This window comes from Nyctereutes procyonoides, unplaced genomic scaffold (assembly GCF_905146905.1).
Source record: "Nyctereutes procyonoides isolate TBG_1078 unplaced genomic scaffold, NYPRO_anot_genome, whole genome shotgun sequence".
In the NCBI taxonomy this organism is placed as follows: Eukaryota; Metazoa; Chordata; class Mammalia; order Carnivora; family Canidae; genus Nyctereutes; species Nyctereutes procyonoides.
In genome coordinates this window covers 24,183,303-24,204,555 of record NW_026575135.1, presented here as the reverse complement: position 1 = coordinate 24,204,555, position 21,253 = coordinate 24,183,303, and positions in this window count along the sequence as shown.

The following is a 21,253-nucleotide window of genomic DNA, read 5'->3' as shown; positions in this document are numbered from 1 at the left end:
GAACAAATGGCCTACAGTGACCCCAAGGGAAATCTAATCTACTGATCATGTCCCCTTTCCAGAAAGCAGGCCTTTCCCAGAAGTCCATGCTTCTACAGTCTATCTCCTTAATCCAGCAGAGGGCAGGCTGACCACAGAAAAGCTTCTGGATCTCCAGATTATCAAATTCATTATTAAGGAGGCGAGGTATAGGAGAGATCTTCAGACCATTGAGCAAGCGAAGTAGAAGGCAGAGTCAATATTTGCCAAAATGGGGCAAAAATTGGCCCTTCCTAATAAACTAGATCAGTTTCATCTAACATGATATTAAGGCAAAGTCTAGAGAAAAAGTATCACACAATTCTACCTGTTTGAAGCAGGTCATGACTTACTAGATCTTCTAACTCAACCTTCTCTTTAATTCCCACCTCCTTCTCCAGAGCAGGAATCTCTATCATCCCTGATGAAGAACTTTCTTTTTTTTTTTTTATACCCATTTGACTGAAATCCACCTGTTCCAACTTGGAACAAAATGTGTTTTTCTGTAACTCCCAAAGAGCAAGGATGTTCCTTTCACAGATTGCACTGTGACCCTGGCCCTAGAGTCAAAAGAGCAGTTTCTCCACATGGATTAATTTTTATGAGGGACAAAAATATTTTCCAGAGGTCCCTCCGCCTTCAGCTGATACAGTGGCCAAGGTGGTAGTATGTATGTGTCCATTGTCAAGTTGAAGCCATTACTGGCAAGGGGAATGGAATTACCATGTTTGGCCTGAACATGCACATGTGCCCCCTGGGGCTACAAAGAGACTGCTTTCCTGAGCATCCAAATGCAATCACAGATCTTCCAGCAAGGAGGAAGAGATGGGGCTAGTGGGGTAAACAGCAAACCCTCTCTGCGTGGTCTGGTCTGTGAGGCTGGTAAGAGGCACTGAAGAGTTTCATCACACAGACAACAAAGTGGAGAGGAGAAACCAAAGGGCTCCACCCAGGTCTCACCGTGAGTGAGTCCCAAGCTTGTAAGAACTCACTTATGCTGACGTCTGTCCTTTCACTTCCTTCTTTGACCAGTGTCCAATTCAGTGGCTGCAGGTGCTGTCCCCAGTGGACCAGCCAAGTCCAGGCTTATAGGACTAGACAGAAGCAGAGGGGGGAAGTTGCCTTCCCAGGAGGGCAAGGAAATGGGACTGACTGCCTTGGGACACAGAGAATAGTTCTAGCCTGATGACATGATGCTTCCATAGGACTTGAGCTACACATGCCTATCATGGAGGCACCTTCTAAGGAAACAGCCTCACCCACAACACCATCTAAAAGGGCAACCATAGACAACCAGAGGTAGTAGATACCATACCCAAAAGCAGACAAACCATAGGCTGACTGGCATCCTATGATTTGAACTGACTCAAAGAGATTAGTTGAGCCAGTTTTTCTCTCTGTCTCAGAATTATGACCTTCAGGGGTGCCTGGGTGGCTCACTTGTTTAACTGGCTGCTGTCAGCTCGTTCATGATCTCAGGGTCCTGGGATCTAGCCCCGAGTCAGGTTCCCTGCTCCATGGGGAACCTGCTTCTCCCTCTCCCTCTGCCTGCCCCTCTCCCTGCGCACGCTCTCTCTCTCTCTCTCTCAAATAAGTAAAATCTTTAAAAATAAATATATACATAAAATCTTTTTTTAAAAAAAAAGAATTATGACCTTGAAAATGTAGAGAGATCAGCTGGAAAGTTCTAAGGAAGGGGGAGCCATGAGATGAGTAAGACAGAAGTATAAGGCAGCTTTAGCTGAGGAAGCAAAAAGGTATCTCGCTGAGGGAAGGAAAGCCAGGGAGTACATACAGTGAGCCTGGAGCAGACAGGTGATGTATGTTGCGTGGGTAGTAATAAAGGGCCTCTAGAGTGGCGAACCTTGAACTCTACCTTGCTGATGAGTATGCTGGAGTAACTTCTGAGCCCTAGAGAAGCTCCATTTCCAGACTCCTAAAGGCCTGCACAATTGTGCCTACATTTAGATTTCCAAGCTCTTCCATCTCTTTCTCCTGTTTTTAAAGATTTTACTTATTTGAGAGAGAGAGAAAACACAAGCAGGGGGAAGGAGGAGCAGGCTCCCCACTGAGCAGGGGGCCCGACACAGGGCTCCATCCCTGGCCCAGGATTGTGACCTGAGCCAAAAGCAGACACTTGACTGAGCCACCCAGGCGCCCCTATTCTGTTTTCCTTTTAGCCTTTCTTATATCCTTGAATAACTCCTCCTTTCCTTGAAGTAGCTTGTGGGAAGCTCCTTGCTTCCAAAGAACCTAAGCAATGCACACCATTAGAGTGAGACCCTCAGTGATGAAAGTGGTTAACAGCCAAGGTCACCCAGGTTGGAATCCCAGCTCTGCCACTTACCAGCTGTGTGACTGTAGGCCAGTTATTTCTCTCTGCCTTGTCTCTTGATCTGTAAAATAAGGATAATGATAGTACCTACCTCAAAGGTTATGAAAATTAAATGAGATAATATATAAAAAATACTTAGAACATTGCTTGGCACATAGTAAACACTGAATAAGAGTTTACTCTAATTTTTATGATATATTATGAAGTAAAAGCCCTTCTTTTATTTATGTTTCTTAACACCATAAGAAAATTAATACTGAGGGCACCTGGGTGGCTCAGTCAGTTAAGCATCCACTCTTGATTTTGGCTCAGGTCATGATCTCAGTGTCATGAGATCAAGTCCTGCATCGGGCTCTGTGCTCAGCAAGGAATGTGCTCGAGAGTCTCTCCTTCTCCCTCTGTCCCTCGCTCTCTTTCTCGAAAAGAAAAGAAAAGAAAAGAAAAAGAAAGAAAGAAAGAAAGAAAGAAAGAAAGAAAGAAAGAAAGAAAGAAAGAAGAAAATACTGAAAGTCAAAATGAAGTCTAAAACTGATTAGTTTTGGAGGGAGGGACTCCTCTCCTCTTTGATGCGATGCTGCTCTCACTTATGGGTTTGTACCTGTTCCTGTGCCTGTTCATTGTATCTGGTCACGTGAATGTGTGGTTTCCCATAATCCTCCACTTTCTCTTGACCTTTGGAATCCCTGTCTGTGTCACTGCTGGCCAAGTGAGCTTCTGTGACCCAATGCCATAATGGGGGGTGTGGCCAGCACCTCCTTTATTTATACAGAAAAGATTCTTCCCACAAGCCTGGGGGCTTGGATGGGAGGCCAGGGTTGGAGAGCCCATTTCCCCGCACTTTGACTTGTTAGCACTTGTGGTTTCCAGAGGCTTCTTTTAGCACTCTTTGATCTAGTATCTGTGAAAATAGAATCAACAGGGCCAGACCAGGACAAGCCCCAGCAGCTTCATGTACTTCCCCACAGGGACTTCCCACTGTTGTCCTTTTTTGTAAACATCACCTCTGATCTCCTTACTCAGACTACTTTCCTTCAACCTCCAGGGACTCCAGGGAATAGAATAAGGACTAAACTTATACACCCAGAATGCTTGGCTTTTCTTTACATCGAGGGGAAGGTTCTAGCTTCATTCCCCATATTATTTCTACTCATAAAGCAGACCAAGATTCCCCATTCTCCAAATGCAGTGGACACCTTTTGGGATATCTTGCCAACCCATAATCCTTTTTTTCTGAGGTGCTCCAACAACCCTCAGAGGTGGGCCTGCTGTAGTCACATTTTACCAGGTATCTCTCTCCTCACTACACCTGAGTGGCCCAGTGGTGCACCCTAACACAAAGTAAGCTGATAGGATTTTCCCTCCCGGGTATTAAGATTTGGGATCTAAATACTCTAGTTCCAACCAGCCTGATCCACTGAGGAGCTGCAGGTGCTCACTTTCTCCTGCAAGACGGGGGATAAAGAAAGGCTGCAGAGAAAAAAAAAAAAATGAAACCTCTGCATAGAGAAAGAGATGATAGCCACCAATAGTGCTCTCTGGGTTTCTGATGGCTTTTTTTTTCCTCACGGAATTCTATGCAGTAAGGACTGTTAATATCCTATTTTACAGATGAGGAAAGAAACTGAGGCACAGAGTCATGACATTATCCAGATGGTATGACCTGAGCTCCTGGATATCGCCATTTCTAAAATGAATACCACTTGAGGCATCCCAGTTGTGTGAGCTGATAAAAGATCCCTTTTTGTCTCCTTAAGCTGGTTGGATTGGGAATCTGTCACTTTTGATTAAAAGATACTAACAGGAGCACTTGGGTGGCTGGGTTAGTTAAGCATCCAATTCTTCATCTCGGCTCAGGTCTTGATCTCAGCTCAGGTGTCAGTCTCAGGGTTGTGAGTTCAAGCCCCATATCGGGCTTCATGCTGAGCGTGAAGCCTACTTAAGAAGTAAGTAAATAAAAGAGTACTGACAAAAGAGAACTGAGATGGGTTCTTTTGGATGGATCTAGCCTTGGATGTAAGGAAGGACACCAAGATACAGAGAGAGGAGATGAGAGTGGGTGCAGCTGAAGACAAGTTTGGTGGGGGGGGGCAGGCAGGAAATGGGGGAAGTTTATGCCCATTAACCTCAGGGTTTGGGGGTTTTTTGCTTTTTGGGGGTTTTTTTTGTTGTTGTTGTTGTTTTTAATCCTATAGGGTGGTAGGAGGCAAAGCCTTTGGGCTCCGATCAACTGAAGCACTTGCAGTGGGGCAAAGGCTGCAACTGGAGAAAGGAATAGCTGTAAATGGGAGAAGAAAGACCATTTGTATCAGGTAGAGAAATCCCCAGCTGTGGTTACAGGTGATAAATTTTATTTAGGTAAACTCACCCACTCAACTGTATATGATTTTTTTCCAGTAAGGCTCAACTGCATTCCCAGGGATTAGCTAGGTGAGATAAAAGTGGGAGGTTAGGATACTGAGGGTCTGAGGAGAGAGCAGTGGAAGCGATGCACCTGGAAGCCAAGGCTGAAGGAGAAGGGGAGCCATGAAAGGCTGGAGTGTAATGATGTAAAAGACATATGGGGTGAAGGTCAAAGCATAAGAGAACTGGAGAAGAAGGTAGGTCAGAATCTGAAACATTGGATCTTGAGACTTCTGAGGTAGAGCCCTTCTCACTGATCACAAGATTCAAGAAATGGCCACAAGAAGGAGTAGCTGAAGTGAAGGAGTCAAGGAGAAATGTTCAAGGGGAAGAAGTCATGGAATTTGGGGGCTAAATACATACAAACATATAGGCTTAGAATACATACCAACATATATCAGATATACCCAGAAATATGATACAGGCATACATGTAGATATAGGTATAAAGTACAGGCAGGCTACACTAATTCACAGATACAGGGCATGATATAGACCTTCCCCTCTCCTCCCTCTCAGCATACAACACAGACAGGCACATAGCCCAGAACGCAGGGACACACACATGCAGATATGAAATATATATACAGAGACACATATAATCATGTAACAGACATGTAAACTTTGACAGATACATACAGCATACCACTGTGACTTAAGGGAGTGGGTTCCCCCCCCCCCCCGGGAATTGTTTTTCCTGTTGATTTTGGCCAATGTGGTACCCACGCATCACATCCCCCATTCTTAGAAAAAAGACAGAAACCTGAAGCCTCTCCTAAGTTAGGAACAAAGGCCCTGGCACAGCTCAGCCCTGGCTTGCCAGTCCAGGATGTCTGCTCCTACCTTTGTCTCCCTGGAACTGGAGTTCTGGTTCAAATACTGCCCCCAGAGACTCTGAACCAAGGGAAACAAAGCCTCCCCAGGCACAGGGTAGCTCTGGGACAGTTAGCGCAGGCTAGGCAGAAAAGCTGTGACACCCAGAACCCCTGTCTTCCTCAACCCAAGCATCTTTTTCTGAGCCAGGCCAGCTTTACCCCACACAGTGGCCTGTGGAAGGAAGGAAACAAGGGTGAAGAGAGGCAAGGCTGGAGAGACAGGTAGGATTTAAGGCTTCAGCCAGGGGAAACTGGGTAGTGAAGAGGTATTACTAAGTGGGAGACTGATATGTTTACATTTGCACCTTAGGACTCCTAACACCTAGAATAGTACTTGGCACATAATGTATATGAATGACTCTGGTGACTTCCTATAGGAAGGATGGGAACGGGTGACCTTGATGTAGGAACCTCAGTCAGGAGAATCAGATCATGTAAAAGGGAATGAGGGCTTAATCCAGAGCCAAGCATGGTATTGGGAATGAGTAAAAGAAGAAACGAAAATGACTAAAGATGTGATAAGTAAAGCTAACTAGAACTGGAATTTGGCTCATGCTTATTAAAATACCACTATGCAGCAGACATAGAAAGCAAACTTGAAATCTAACTATCATATGGGTATGAAATATACCTATCATGAGGATGGTATATATATATATATATACATATATCATCGTAAGTATTCCCAGCAGCATACAAACACATTCTAGTACTCTTAGTCTTAAAATTCTTCTTTGAGCAACATCATTCCTCATCATCTCCTACGTCATATTTCTTCTTTCCTTTATGGCCAAATTTCCACATTTGCCTTCAAATGTGGTTTCTCCCTCCTCACCCCATTCACTCCTGTTATTCCAATCTGATTTTCATGTCTACCATTCCACAAAGCATGCTCATGTCAATGTCACTGGTGACTTCCATGGTGCCAAATCTAACAAGCACATCTAGGTCTTCATCTTGAGAAAATTAAAGTTCAGAAGGTTAAGGAGAGTTTTACTTCTTGTAATTTGGCCCATCCCTCTACTGAAGACAACTGGAAATATAAGACAAATCTTCCAGAAGGCATAGAAAAGATAATAAATTAGTGTTTGGGGTTTGTTTGTTTTTTTTCCTGAGGGGTATTTGTCAATTCCAGAATGGATGATCAAGAGACAGGTGACTGGTTTGAACAGAGCATGGGGATTGGAGTTTAGGAGTAACCAACGTGAGGAGCTGCAATGAACTTCCCTTGGATTAATATACTGAAAGGCTAAACCTTACAAATAAGGCTGAATTCGAAGTAGGTAGGCTCTCCTCACAGGGATCAGTTTCAGATAATATCAATCCTTGAAAGTGGAATAAAGTAATTTTAGAACTTTCAAGAGCCTGACAGAAGAAAGTAAAGGTAATCCTTTCTGGAGGAAGACAACTTAAGCCTCAAATTATTGCCATAAACATTTTTTTTTTGGATTGTGTTTTGCAAATACAATGGCCCATGTATAGACAATAGGGCATAAATGAAAATCAGCGAAAACAATAGACAATATCAACAAGTCCACAAGGTCTCCAAATATTGAAATTATAAGACACAGACTTTATATTTACCATGTGGTATTGCCATGTTCAAAGGCAGGATTCAGATTTTCAGCAGAAAACTTGAAACAATAAAAAATAACTAAATGGAAATTTCAGAGCTAAAGATATAATAATAATAAGAAACAGCGATGCCTGGATGGCTCAGCTGTTGAATCTGCCTTTGGCTCAGGACCTGATCACAGGTCTGAGGATCGAGTTCCAATTCGGGCTCCTTGCAAGGAGCCTGCTTCTCCCTCTGCCTGCGTCTCTGCCTCTCACTCTGTCTTTCATGAATAAATAAATAATATCTTAAAAAAATAAGATGAAGAAATCATGGATAGGTTTACCAATTCATTTGAAAAGCTAAAGAGAGGGATCCCTGGGTGGCGCAGCGGTTTGGCGCCTGCCTTTGGCCCAGGGCGCGATCCTGGAGACCCGGGATCGAATCCCACGTCGGGCTCCCGGTGCATGGAGCCTGCTTCTCCCTCTGCCTGTGTCTCTGCCTCTCTTTCTCTCTCTCTCTCTCTCTCTCTCTCTCTCTCTCTCATAAATAAATAAAAATAAAAAAAAATAAAAAAAAAAAGAAAAGAAAAGCTAAAGAGAGAATTCATGAGTTGAAAAATAAGTCCTAAAAAATAATCAGAAATAAGTGCAGGAAAACAAAGGTTTTGAAAACACAAAAGAGAGGAATAATTCACAAAAATTACGATGAAAGCCCTAACAATGAGTAATTCAAATTCCAGAAAAACAGAAGAGACAGACAGTAAAACTTGAAGGGCTAATGGCTGAAAACTTTCCAAAAAGGAAGAAGGTATCAAGCCAGAGATTCAAGAAGTCTTGGAAACCCAAATAGGTTAAATAAAAAGAAACCCATGCCTAACCACATCATAGAAAAGCTGATAAAACCAGTGACAAAAAGAAAATCTTAAAAGCATCCAGAGGGGGGAAAAAAACCTTAAAAAAGAAAAAAGGCAAAAATTAAACTAATATATATTTTCCCATAAGGATCAATGAAACAAGTAGACAATAGAATTCTACCTTAAAGGCACTGAAAGAAAATAACTTACAAATTCAATTCTGTATCCAGTGAAAATATCCTTCAAGAAGAAAAATGGGAAAAATAAATAAATAAATAAAAATAAAAAATAAATGGGATTCTGATTCAAAAAATTATAAATAAAAACATATAAAAATCAGAAGAATTTGAACACTGGTATTTGTTAATAAGGAATTGTTATTTTTTAATTATTTGGGATTTTATTTTTTATTTATTTTTTAATTTTTTTAAAGATTTTATTTATTTATTCATGGCAGAGAGAGAGAGAGAGAAGTAGGCTCCATGCAGGGAACCCAACGTGGGACTCCATCCCAGGTCTCCAGGATCACACCCCAGGCTGAAGGTGGCACTAAACCGCTGAGCCACAGGAGCTGCCCTATTTGGGATTTTAAAGAGTATATTTTTAATGATAGTAAATATTTACAGATGAAATATTTAGGGATGAAACATGATATCAGATATTTGCTTTTAAATAATCTGAAACTGGGTGGGGATGGGTATATTGAAACAAATTGAGTAGGTACTAATAATTGTTGAAGTTAATTATGGGTACAGAGGTTCATTATACCAGCCTCTTTGTTTCTGCACGTTTGAAATTTTGCATTCTAAAAATGTGATCCAGAAATAATGAAGGTGAAATAGACACTTTCAGATGAAAAAAAAAAAAAAAAAGAAAGAGAGAGAGAGAGAGAGAGGAGAAAGAGAAAATTTGTTACCAATTGAGCCACACTGAAAATGTTGTTCAGGCAAAAGGAAGATTATCCCGGATGTTGAATCTTTGAAAATGCAGAAAATAATGAAAAGCAATGAAAATGGTAAATATGTGGATAAATTCAAATTGATACTGACTATAAAACAACAATAATTATCTCTTGTGAGGTTTCAAATAAAGTGAAATTAAAATGCATGACAACAATAACATAGAAGTCAAGAGGGCATAAAAGGAGCAAAAGTGTTCCAAGATTCTTGGATTGTTCTGGAAGAAGGCAAATTCCTAGTAGACTTTACTATCAATCAATGATTGATCTGGTAACCCCTGTAAATAACTACTAAAAAAATAGTAAAAGAATGCATAATTTCTAAGCCAATAGAGTGGAAACATAGAAAAGTTAAAAAATACATAATTCAAAAATAGGTCAAGGAAGGAGAGGAAAGGAATATAGTACATATGAGACACAGAAAACACTTAATGAAGTGATAGATTTAGACTGAAATATATCAATAATTTCTTTGACTATAAATGGAAAAAATTCTCCAGTTAAAATACAAAAATTGTTAGACTGAATTTAAAAAACAACTGTATGCTGTTTATAAGAGATACAGGTTAAAAAAAAACATAAGGATATAGAAAAATATAGAATATGAAGACTAACCAAAAGAAAGCGGATGTAATTATATTACTATCAGAGGAGGTAGGTTTTCTCATACCTTTTAAAGTGTACAAGTTAATGATTACTTCCAGTATATTCACAAGATTATGCAACCGTATCCACTAATGCCTAGATAAAGTTGACTTCAAGGCAAAAGCTGCAAACCTAGAAGACATAATAATTCTAAATATGAAAGTCTCTAACAATATAGCCTCAAACAGGAAAGGCAGGAATCAATAGAACTAACTACAAGAATAACCAGAAAAATGCACATAGTGGAAGATTTTTAACGAGTAAAAGATATAGAAGATCTAATTTAAAATTTCATTAAGGCTATGAAAGATTTGAACTATACAGTTAGCAAACTTGACCTGATGGGCATACACAGAATGTTGTCCTTCAAAATTCTGACTACATTGTCTTTTTATGTGCCCAAGAACATTTACAAAAGTTGACCATATGCTGGACCACAAAGCAAGTCTCGACAAATTTCAAAGGATCAATATAATACTGAAGATGCTTTCTGCTTACAATGAAATTGAGCTAGAAAGTCATAAGAAGCAAACAAACTTCTCAACAATTTGAAAACTTGAATATTGATTTAAAAATCTGGGAGCTTCCTGGGTGTAATCTGAAACTGGCTTCTATACACAGAGGGCAGGGAGAGACCGAAGAGGCGTTCCACTCTAGAATGATAAGCAGCAGGTTTAATAAGCAAGAAGACTTATTTATGAGACTTGTCTTAGGCTACTGCACCCACCCAATAAATCCCAAAAGTTTATATAGAGGCCTTAACTGGGTTCAGTCATGTATACTATCCACATTGTCTGAACACCTTATCTCTCAAGGCCATGTTCTTGGGGCAACAGTTCCCACTATGGAAACGGTAAGCTTAGTGTACATTCTAAGGACAGGGGAGGTGGTGAGCAGTCTCTGATTGCTCAGGTCCAGCTCGTGGGTCAACTGGCAGTCACATTCTTTCCATGAATTTATCTCTACACATGACAGGACATTTTAGAAAGTACATTTCTATGTTACCAGTAGATGAAAGAAAAATAAGTTTATTGGAATGAGAAAAAATTCCAAAGTAGAAACTAGTTAGTAAGAAATAGGACACATAAAATTGTAGAATATAGTTAAATGTGTGCTTAGAGGGAAGTTTCTAGCTTTCAATAAATATACTTACATATATATCAAGAGCTAAGCCTTACTCTCAAAGCATGAGAAGAAAAGCAAATTATACCCAAATAGAATAGAAGGAAATCTTAAAAATTAGATCAGAAATTAATAAAATGGAAATAATGCAATAGAGGGAATCAACCAATTTTTTTTTAAGATTTTATTTATTTATTCATGAGAGGCACACAGAGAGAGGCAAAGACATAGGCAGAAGGAGAAGCTGGCTTCCTGCGGGGAGCCCAGTGCAGGACTTGATCCCAGGACTGGATCATGCCCTGAGCCAAAGGCAGACGCTCAACCACTGAGCCACCCAGGTGCCCCTAAAACGTTTCTCTCTGAACGTTTCTCTCTGTAAGATTGAAATGAAAAGGAAAAATAATTCCTTCAGAAATATAAAAACCTGATGGGGATATTATGAGAAGGAAAATTATCTGCCAATCTCATTTATGAACATAAATACAAAAATTGTGAACAGATTAATCAAGCAAACTTTGCAGTATGTAAAACAGTTAATAGATAGTGACTAATTTGGTTCTGTTCTAGGAATGCGAAGTTGGTTTGATATTTAAAAACCAATCTGGGGCACCTGGGTGGCTGAGTTGGCTAAGCATCCAACTCTTGATTTGGGCTCAGGTCATGATCTCAGGATCCTAGGATTGAGCCTTAAGACGAACTCTGCACTTGAGTAGAGTCTGTTTGTCCCTCCCCCTCTGCTTCTCCCCACCTCCCTCCTTATGCTCTCTCTCTCTCTCTCAAATAAATAAAATTTCAAAAAAGAAAAAGAAAAGAAACCCAATCCAAGCAATTCACCTCCATTGAAAGAATAAAGAGGAAAAGTCATATAATTTAATAGATGCCAAAAAGTTTAATAAAATTCAAAATTTACAAGTAGGGAAAAAACATCTTAGTGAGCAAGAGACAGTAAGGTATTTTCTTTTTCTCTTTTTTTGTTTATTCATGAGAGACACACAGAGAGAAGCAGAGACATAGGCAGAGGGAGAAGCAGACTCCATGCAGGGAGCCCAATGTGGGATCCAATCCCCAGACTCTGGGATTACACCCTGAGCCAAAGGCAGACGCTCAGCCACTAAGCCACCCATGCGTCCCCAGAAAGGTATTTTCTTAATGTGGCAAGAAATAACTACATAAACCTACATTAACATCAATTATTTTTTTTAAGTAAGCTCTTTGCCCAATGTTGAGCTTGAACTCATCACCTCAAGATCAAGAGTTGCATGCTCTACTGACTGAGCCAGCTAGGCATCCCCAGCAAATATCATTCTCAATGGTGAAATAGTAAAGATTTTCCTTTACATATGTGAATTTCAAATAAGCAAAGAATAAAGCAAAAATAAGGGAGACAAAAACCCTACCTCTACTACTTACATTCAACATTGTAATGGAGGGAAGAAATAAAAGTTATAAGGATTGGAAAGGAAGAAACATCATTTGCAGATGATAGAATAGTATACATAGAAAATACAAAAGAATATAGAAAAATTATTAGAATTAATTAGGAAGTTTACAGAAAACAAGGTCAATACACAAAAATCCATTGCATTTCCTTCTCTCAGCAACAGCAGAAAAAGAAATTTTAGTTTATTTTTTTAAAAGATTTTATTTATTTATTTGAGGGAGAGAATGAGAGAGAGAGATCACAAACAGGGGACGAGGAGAGGGAGAAGCAGACTCCCTGTTGAGCAGGGAGCAGATGATGTGGAGCTCAATCACAGGACTGTGGGGTCATGACAAGAGCCCAAGGCAGCCGCTTAACCAACTGAGCCACCCAGGCGTCCTAGAAAAATAAGTTTTAAAGGCTATTATTTATAACAGTGTAAATAAATCAAATACCTAGGAAAAAATAATAAGACTATGTGAGACCCTAAATATAAAGAAGACCTAAGCCAAAAGAGGATTCTACTGTGTTTATAGATTGAAGGCTCAGTGTTTCAAAGGTATCAAGTCTCCTTATAGTGATCCATTTCAGTCAGAATCTCAACAAGTAGGGTGATGGTGGTGATGTTTGGTGGAACTTGACAAGCTGATTATAAAATTCATATGGAAATGCAACAACCAAGAATAGCCAAGACACTTATGAAGAAAAGGAATAAGACTAATTGAAAGGTAAACTAATTAAGACAGTATGGAGGTGCCTGGGTGGCTGGGTCAGTTAGGTTAAGCATCTAACTCTTGATTCTGGCTCGGGTCTTGATCTCATAGGTCCTGGGATCAAGCCCCGAGTCAGGTTCCATGCTCAACGGGAAGTCTGCTTAAAGATTCTCTCCTTTTGCTTCTCCCCCCACTCTTCTTTGTGCTCTCTCGCTCTCTCTCTCTCTAATAAATAAATCTTAAAAAAAAAAGTATGGTCTGCACAGGATAGATAAATAAAGCAACACACCAGAATAGAGTCCAGAAATAGACCCTCACAGGTATGGACATCAGCTTCATGACAAAGGTGGCACTGCAGAGCAATGGGGAAAGAACAGCCTTTCCAGTAAATGATGCTGGGATAATTGAATATCTGTACAGAAATAACATAATTTGCCCAATGTCCTACAACGGCTATGTGGTGAAGTCAGGTCTTTTTTTCTTTTCTTTCTTAAGTTTATTTATTTATTTAAGTAATCTCTATACCCAGAGTGAGACTCAAACTCATGACCTGAGATCAAGAGTCACATAGTCTTCCAACTCAGCCAGCCAGGCACCCAGAGGCAGGTTTTTGAACCCAAATACATCTGGCCCTATTTTAAGTCCATATCCTTTACATTCTGCCAATGGCCCAGTCACCTCTCAAAGCTGTCGTGAACAACGGGACTGGAAGTTATGGAAGGGCTTTATGAACTGTGAGTTCTGTGAACACCTGTAGGAGAGGCTACGTCCATTGAGATGATTGCTGCCTTCCAGGAAGGTAGCGTGGCTTTGTCTGATGGCCCTAAAGCCCCTGGTTGGCCTCTCTCCTTTCCTGTGAATCGTAGCTGGGCCTGAGTACCAAGTCCCCTTTCAAAGAGCAGCCCTCGGGTTAGCTACCAGCTGAGGCACTGGAGCAGGAGGCTGACATTTGGGCACAGATGCTCAGGGCTGGAGCGCTCCCAGGGCACGGTGAGAGTCTGACGCTCTGATATTCCCTTGGGGTCTGTCTCCAGCAGCGTTTGGGAGAAAACAAGAGCTAGGCCACGAGAGACCGTTGGGACAAGTTTGTGTTTCACTTTGCAAGCTGAACTTGGTGTTTTTGCAGCTTTGGTCCAGGTGATAAGGCAGTCTAAAGAAGGAAGAGCAACAGGGCCCTCCCGGAAGGCTTGCAGCAAAAGCCTAGCTCCCTTCCTGTGAGCCATGCCCCTGGGAGTGCCTCAGGATTGCCCGGAGTTGCCCCTCCCTTCCTGGTTTCCTGGATCCACAAAGAAGACCTTTGTTTCTGGCCTTGAGTCCTGTCTTAAGCACCCCAGCAGGAACCTCAAACAGCAGAAGGAGCTGGAGAAATGAAACAACTTAGAGAGTTCTAGAACCGTGGCTGGCAGCCCTAAAGGGTCCTCACAGCCTCCCCAGTTTCTGGCCTTGGTCACCCATGGAGTCAACACTGGGCTCCTAGTCCAAGGTTTCCTTAGCTCCCTCTACTGCCTGCATCCGCCCCAAGCAAAGCCCCTCCAGCAGTGTCCTCACCCCAGAGCTGATGGCGGGCCAGGGAAAGTCTTGGCAGGCTTTATTTCCCATGAAGAAAAGCCCTGGAACAGTCTTCTGGAGGGTATGGGCAGTGAGCCTGCAAGATAGGGCAGGCCCAAGATGGGGAGAGCGCCCACAGGCCCTGGGCAGCTGGCAGGGCAGACTCATCAGTCAAACCCACCAGTCACCAGGCCCAGGCCTGTGAGAGGCAAAGGTGCACCCCAGCCCCAGAGGCAGAGGCAGAGCAGCCGGCTGCCTCTGGGCTGAGACCAGTCATGGGGGAGGTTTCTTCGGATCTCAGCAGCAAGTCTTGCCCCCTTATTCCATGGTCTCATTGCGGCTGGATCAGCTTCCATCCAGCGCAAACCACATGAAACATGAATCTGGAGTCTGATAAAGTCAAACCCAAAGACTTGTTTCTTAACACTCTTGGTTCAGTCTGTCTAAAAATCATGGGTCATCAGACCAATCAAAACACTGCCCTGGCTTCACTTAGGAAGGTACCATTAGGGGCACCTGGGTGGCTCAGGGGTTGAACGACCGCCTTTGTCTCAGGTCGTGATCCCAGGGCCCTGGGATTGAGTCCTGGATCAGGCTCCCCGCAGGGAGCCTGCTTCTCTCTCTGGCTCTGTCTGTCTCTGCCTCTCTGTGTCTCTCATGAATAAATAAATAGAATCTAAAAAAAAAAGAAAAAGAAAGAAAGAAAGAAAGAAAGAAAGAAAGAAAGAAAGAAAGAAAGAAAGAAAGAAAGAAAGAAAAAAGAAAGAAAGAAAGAAAGAAAGAAAGAAAGAAAGAAAGAAAGAAAGAAAGAAAGAAAGAAAGAAAGAAAGAAAGAAAGAAAGAAAGAAAGAAAGAAAGAAAAGGTACCATCGGCTAAGAACTTGAGATTGGTGGGGCAGCTGCCTCCTTTGGGCAGAGGCTGCATGGTGAGGGAGGATAGGTGCCTCGGGACAATACCTTAGTGAATCCTCCTGACACCAGGTGTCAGCCCTGGGCAGGGACACTGCTGAGCAGGGCATGAAGGAGCTGTGCTGGCAGTGAGCCAGGTTGTTGCTTACCCAAGTGATGCTTCCAGAAGCAGAAAGCAGCCTCACTTCTTTGGGGCCACTCGGGTCTTCAGCCCTCAGGGGTCTTCTTTCCTCCTCATACCCCATGACTCAGGCCTCCTGCATCCCCATGGATGATTTCTTTTTTTTTTTAATTTAAATTCAATTAACCAACACATAGTACATCATCGGTTTCAGATGTAGTGTTCAATAATTCATCAGTTGCGTATAACACCCAGTGCTCATCACATCACGTGCTCTCCTTTGCCTATCACCCAGTTACCCATGGATGACTTCAATGTTAACCACCTCATGTGTCTCCCAGACTGTGGTCACAGTGATGTCCCTGCTCTGGGAGCCGCTGCCATGAGCTATGCTTGATTCCCAAGTCCTCTAAACTGTAAAAGGAAAACAAAACAAAATAAAAAATGCACGAAATATAAACCATGCTCTTGAGCTCAGTCCTCGATCTACACCACACTTCCTTTGCCAGTGCTGCTGATGCCAGGCTTGAAGTAAGGACCACAGCCTTCCTGCTGCGGTGGGGCACCACTCAGCCTGCAGCCTCTAGCTTCCTTCTACTTATTCTGTGGAGGGAGTGCTGCTGAGTCTGGATGAACAGCTGGATCATGGTCCGGTGGCCAGTGGGACTCAGGAGAGCTGGGGTGGACACTAACCCGGTGTGACCTTGTACAAGTCACATGACCTCCCTAAGGTTCAGTTCCTTGTCATGGGGATTACTGTGTGAGCACCGCAGAGCAGGTAGGAAAGTGCTAGGTGCGCAGGCAAGGGCAGGGCCTTGTACCTGCAGCCTCCCTTGCCTGCTCTCACTGCTCACATGGCTCTGGTGAGGTTGTAAACTACAGAGCTGGGACCTTGAAGTCAGCCTGTCTCCTGTGTTATTGTTATCAGAGGAGGCCAGAGTCACTGAGATAACAGGACGCTTTCCCACAAATGGAGTGACTTAGAAGGCCCAAGTCCCTGGCTGGATAACATCCCCTAGCCCACCATGTCCAAATTTCACAATGCAGACAGCCCCATCTGGCTGAGCCCCATGGAGCTGGGCAGGGTGGGGCAAGGCTGAGCCCACAACTCTAGGCACCCTACCAGATGAGGATTCAAAGTCAGAGGCATACCAAGGCCTGGTATCCACCCTCCTCTGGCTCATGTCTTCCAGGCAGGGACCAGGTCCAAGAGTACAGGCCAATTGTCCAGCACTCCCATCTGGACCGGACATGAGTCTCCATAGCTCCGTGCTCAAATCTGTGTCAAAATCCAGATGTCAGATGGCTCCCTCAACAACAGAGCTCCTGGACTCTGGGGCCAAAGATCCCTGGGCAATGGAGACCCCCTCACTTCCTCATTAGGCTCACACTCCTCACAGGGTCATGATCAGGTGCCTGAGGCCAATCTTGCTCCTTTAAAGCTGGGGCACAATGCCCTCTCCCATTCTTTTTGTTCTTTAACATTTTTATAGGGCCGCCCCCCATGGCTCAGCAGTTTAGCATCGCCTACAGCTCAGGGCGTGATCCTGGAGACCTGAGATCAAGTCCCACGTCAGGCTCCCTGCATGGAGCCTGCTTCTCCCTCTGCCTGTGTCTCTGCCTCTCTCTCTCTCTCCCTCTCTCTCTCCTGTGTATTCTCATAAATAAATAAATAAAATCTTAAAAAAAAATTTTATAACCCCAAGTATAAAAGGCATGAACGTTCAATTGTACTCAGGAAAGAGTGCCAAGGAATGCCCCACCTTTTTCAAAATCTGAGAGAATAGCCAGAAGCTCATCAGCTCAAGCTGAGCTCCTGTCTGGCCTCCCTGAACATCCTCACAGCGCCATGTCCTACCACATGGGAACAGGGCACAGGCCTCCACCATTCCTCTGTGGGAGGAAGCCTCCATCCTCCTTCCAAGTCTGGGCACTTGCAAGGAAGGCATGCAACCGCCCAGGGGACAATCCAGCTCATTCTTTCAATGGGGCCAGCACTGTTAATGCCCTCAGCCCTCAGGCAACCCCCAAAACACTAAAGATTATTACCCCCAAATGGGAGACTGGCTGTGGTCTGTGCCGAGAAGGGAAGATCATCTCTTCATTTTATTGCTCATGCATCTGCTCCCACAATCACAGAGTAATTTCTGCACTAAATTATTTATATATTTCCCTACCATATATGGAAATACCATTCTGTAGTTTGCTTTTTTTTTAATACCTCTTCCTAATCAATAAATATAGATCCACTTCATCATTCTCAATGGTCACTCTGTATTTAATTGCTTGGATGCACCTCATTTTACTTAGCAGAGTCCTTCATTGACGGTAGCTTCTAAGTGTTCCTATTACAAGCAGTGGCCTAGCAAACGCTGCCGCACATACATCTTGGTGCACAGCTCTGTTTTCTTTAGATAAATTCCTAGAAGCTGAACTGCAAGGTCAAGGGATAGGTTCACTTTTAAGATTTATTTCTCTACTAGAGTGCCTGGGTTGTTCAGTCGGTTGAGTGTCTGACTCTTGATTTTGGCTCAGGTTGTGATCGTAGGGTTGTGGCATCGAACCCCACACTGGACTCCCTGCTCAGTGAGGGAATCTGCTGAAGACTCTTTCTCTCCCTCCCCTGGCTGGCTCAAACATGTATGCATGCATGATGGCTCTAAATAAATAAATCTTAGAAGATTTTTATAAAGATTTTTTCAAGATTTTTATTCTAAATAAATAAATCTTGGGGAAAAAAAGGATTTACTTTTCTACTGTTTGCTCCCAGAAAGGTTGTGCCAATATAGCAGCGTGAGGGTGGAGGTTCTCCTGCCCTTACCCACACCAAGTCATAGGACCATCTCTTTGAAGTGTCTCTCCTGTCCTCCAGAACCCCGTTGTGCTCTCCCTCCTGACCCTTGGGGGGGTCTTTCCCCTTCATCTAGACGGAACCTGTCTAGGTGACTGTTTGCATGCCAAGGTGTAATCTTGCCCAGCTTGTCATTTCTTCCTTTAAAAAGTCTCCACCTCAAACCCTAGTTTCTGCCAACAGTAAACGGGAACCAAGGGGGTGCTCTGGGAACAGGCGCCTCCTTGCCCCTTAGTCTTGATATCCTACCAGAAGAGTCCAGACTTCACCTTCTCCACCCAAACCCCCCTGGCTAAGGGATAGTCGTACCTATGTCATAGCTCTGCTGCATCTAGCTTCCTTAGAGAAAAGTGTTTGTTTTGGGCAAAGGTAGCAACTGCAAAGCCAGTCATCTGGGGCAGAGCGCCAAGCTGGATTCAGCAAGCACGCTGAATGCCCACGGTTTGCAGATCCTCAGGGGGCCAGCCCTTTTCACGCTCAAAATCTCCAGGCGTATGCTGGACTCACACCACCATACTCAGCCACCTCTCAAAGCAGGATGAACTCAAGTTTGGCTATGGGGAGCTGCTTCATTTTTTTAAAATTGTGGTAAAATATACTAGCTTGGTCTTTTCAGGCTGCTATAACAAAAATCATATAGACTAGATGGCTTATCAACAACAGAAATTTACTTCTCGTAGTTCTGGAGGCTGGGAAGTCTAAGATCAAGGTGCTGGCAGATTTAATGTCTGGTGAGGGGCTGCTTCCCGGTGCACAGACTGCACACCTCACCTTCTTGCTATAAAACCTCACGTGACAGAAGGGATGAGGGAACTCTCTGGGTCTCTCTCTTTTTACAAGGTTTGGTGGACTTCTTGTATTTTTGGGTTTTGTTTGTTTTTTAAGATTTTTATTTGAGAGATAGCGAGAGAGAACAAGCAGAGGAGAAGGGCAGAGGAAAAAGCAGGTTCTCCCCCCACCATGTCCCAATGGGGGGGGGGGTTCCATCCCAGGAACCTGAGATCATGACCTGACACTTAACTGAGCCACCCCGGTACCCCTCCCTGGGTCTCTTTTATAAGGGCATTTTTTAAAATATTTTATTTATTTATTCATAGAGACAGAGAGAGAGAGGCAGAGACACAGGCAGAGGGAGAAGCAGGCTCCATGCACAGAGCCCGACACGGGACTCGATCCAGGGTTCCAGGATCACGCCCCGGGCTGCAGGCAGCACCAAACCGCTGTGCCACCGGGGCTACCCTTATAAGGGCATTAATCCCATGCGTGAGGGCTCTGTCTTCTTGACCTAACCACCTCCCAAAGGCCCCAGCTCCAAATACTATCATATTGGGAATAAAGTTCTGTGGGTTTTTTTTTTTAAGATTTTATTTATTTATTTGACAGAGAAAGAGGGGGAGAGAGCACAATCGGGGGAGTGGCAGCAACAGGGAGAGGGAGAAGCAGGCTCCCCGCTGAGCAGAGTCCAATGCAAGGCTGGATCCCAGGACACTTAACCAACTCAGCCACCCAGGTGCCCAGGTTAAAGTTTCAATATGAATTTTGGGGGGACGCATTCAGTCTATAGTAAACATACATAACATGGAATTTAACTACTTTTAAGTACACAGTTCGGTGGCATTTGATACATTCATATTGTGAAACTATCACCACCATCTATCTTCAGAACTTTTTTATCTTCTACAGCTGAAACTCTGGACTCATTGAACACTTACTCCCCATTCTTCCCTCTACTCACTCTCCCTTCTGGCCCTGGACAACCGTCACTCAACTTTCTGTCTCTATGAATTTGATTACTTAGGTATCTCACATAGTGGAGTCATGTAGGATTTGTCCTTTTGTAACTGGTTGATTTCATTTAGCATGATGTCTTCAAGGTTTCTCCATGTTGTAGCATATGTCAGAATTTTTTAAAAAAGATTTTATGTATTTATTCATGAGGGATACAGAGAGAGAGAGAGTCAGAGACACAGGCAGAGGGAGAAGCAGGCTCCATGCAGGGAGCCCAATATGAGACTCGATCCCAGGATTCCAGGATCACTACCTGAGCCAAAGGCAGGCGCTAAACCACTGAGCCATCCAGACGTCCCTCTTTTTTTTTTTTATTAAATATTTTACTTATCTATTTCAGAGAGAGAGAGAGAGAGAGAAAAGGAGAGGAGAGGAGAGGAGAAGAGGGGAGGGGAGGGGAGGGGAGGGGAGAGGAGAGGAGAGGAGGGGAGGGGAGGGGAGGGGAGGGGAGGGGAGGGGAGGGGAGGGGAGGGGAGGGGAGGGGAGGGGAGGGGAGGGGAGAGGCAGAGAGAGAGAAAGACTCCCAAGTATACTCCACACCCAGCAGAGAGCCCAACACGGAGCCCAGTCCCACAACCCTGAGATCACAACCAGAGCTGAAACCAAGAGTCAGACGTCCAACTGATTGGGCCACACAGGTGCCCCAAAATTTCCTTACTTTTTTAAGGCTGAATGGTATTTCACTGGATGTATATACCACATTTTGTTTTTCCATTCATTTGTTGATAGACACTTGGGTCATCTCCACCTTTTTGATAGCTGTGAATAAGGCTGCTGTGAACATGGATACATCGATGTTTAAGTCCTTGCTTTCATTTCTTTTGGGTATATACGCAAGTGAAATTACTGGATCATATGACAATTGTTTAATTTTTTGAGGAATCATCATGTGATTTTCCAAAGGTGCTGCACTATATTACATTCCCACCAGCAGTGCACAGTGGTTCCAATTTTTCTACATCCTCACCAACACTTACCTTTTTTTTTTTTTTTTTTTTTTTTATTACAGCCATCCTAATTGGTGTGAGGTCATATCTTAGTGTGGTTTTGAGCTGTACAGGGCAGGTGGGGGTAGTACTATTTTTATAAATAAAAACTCAGAGATAAAGTGACTTCTTTCAAGGTGGTATGAAGGGTTAA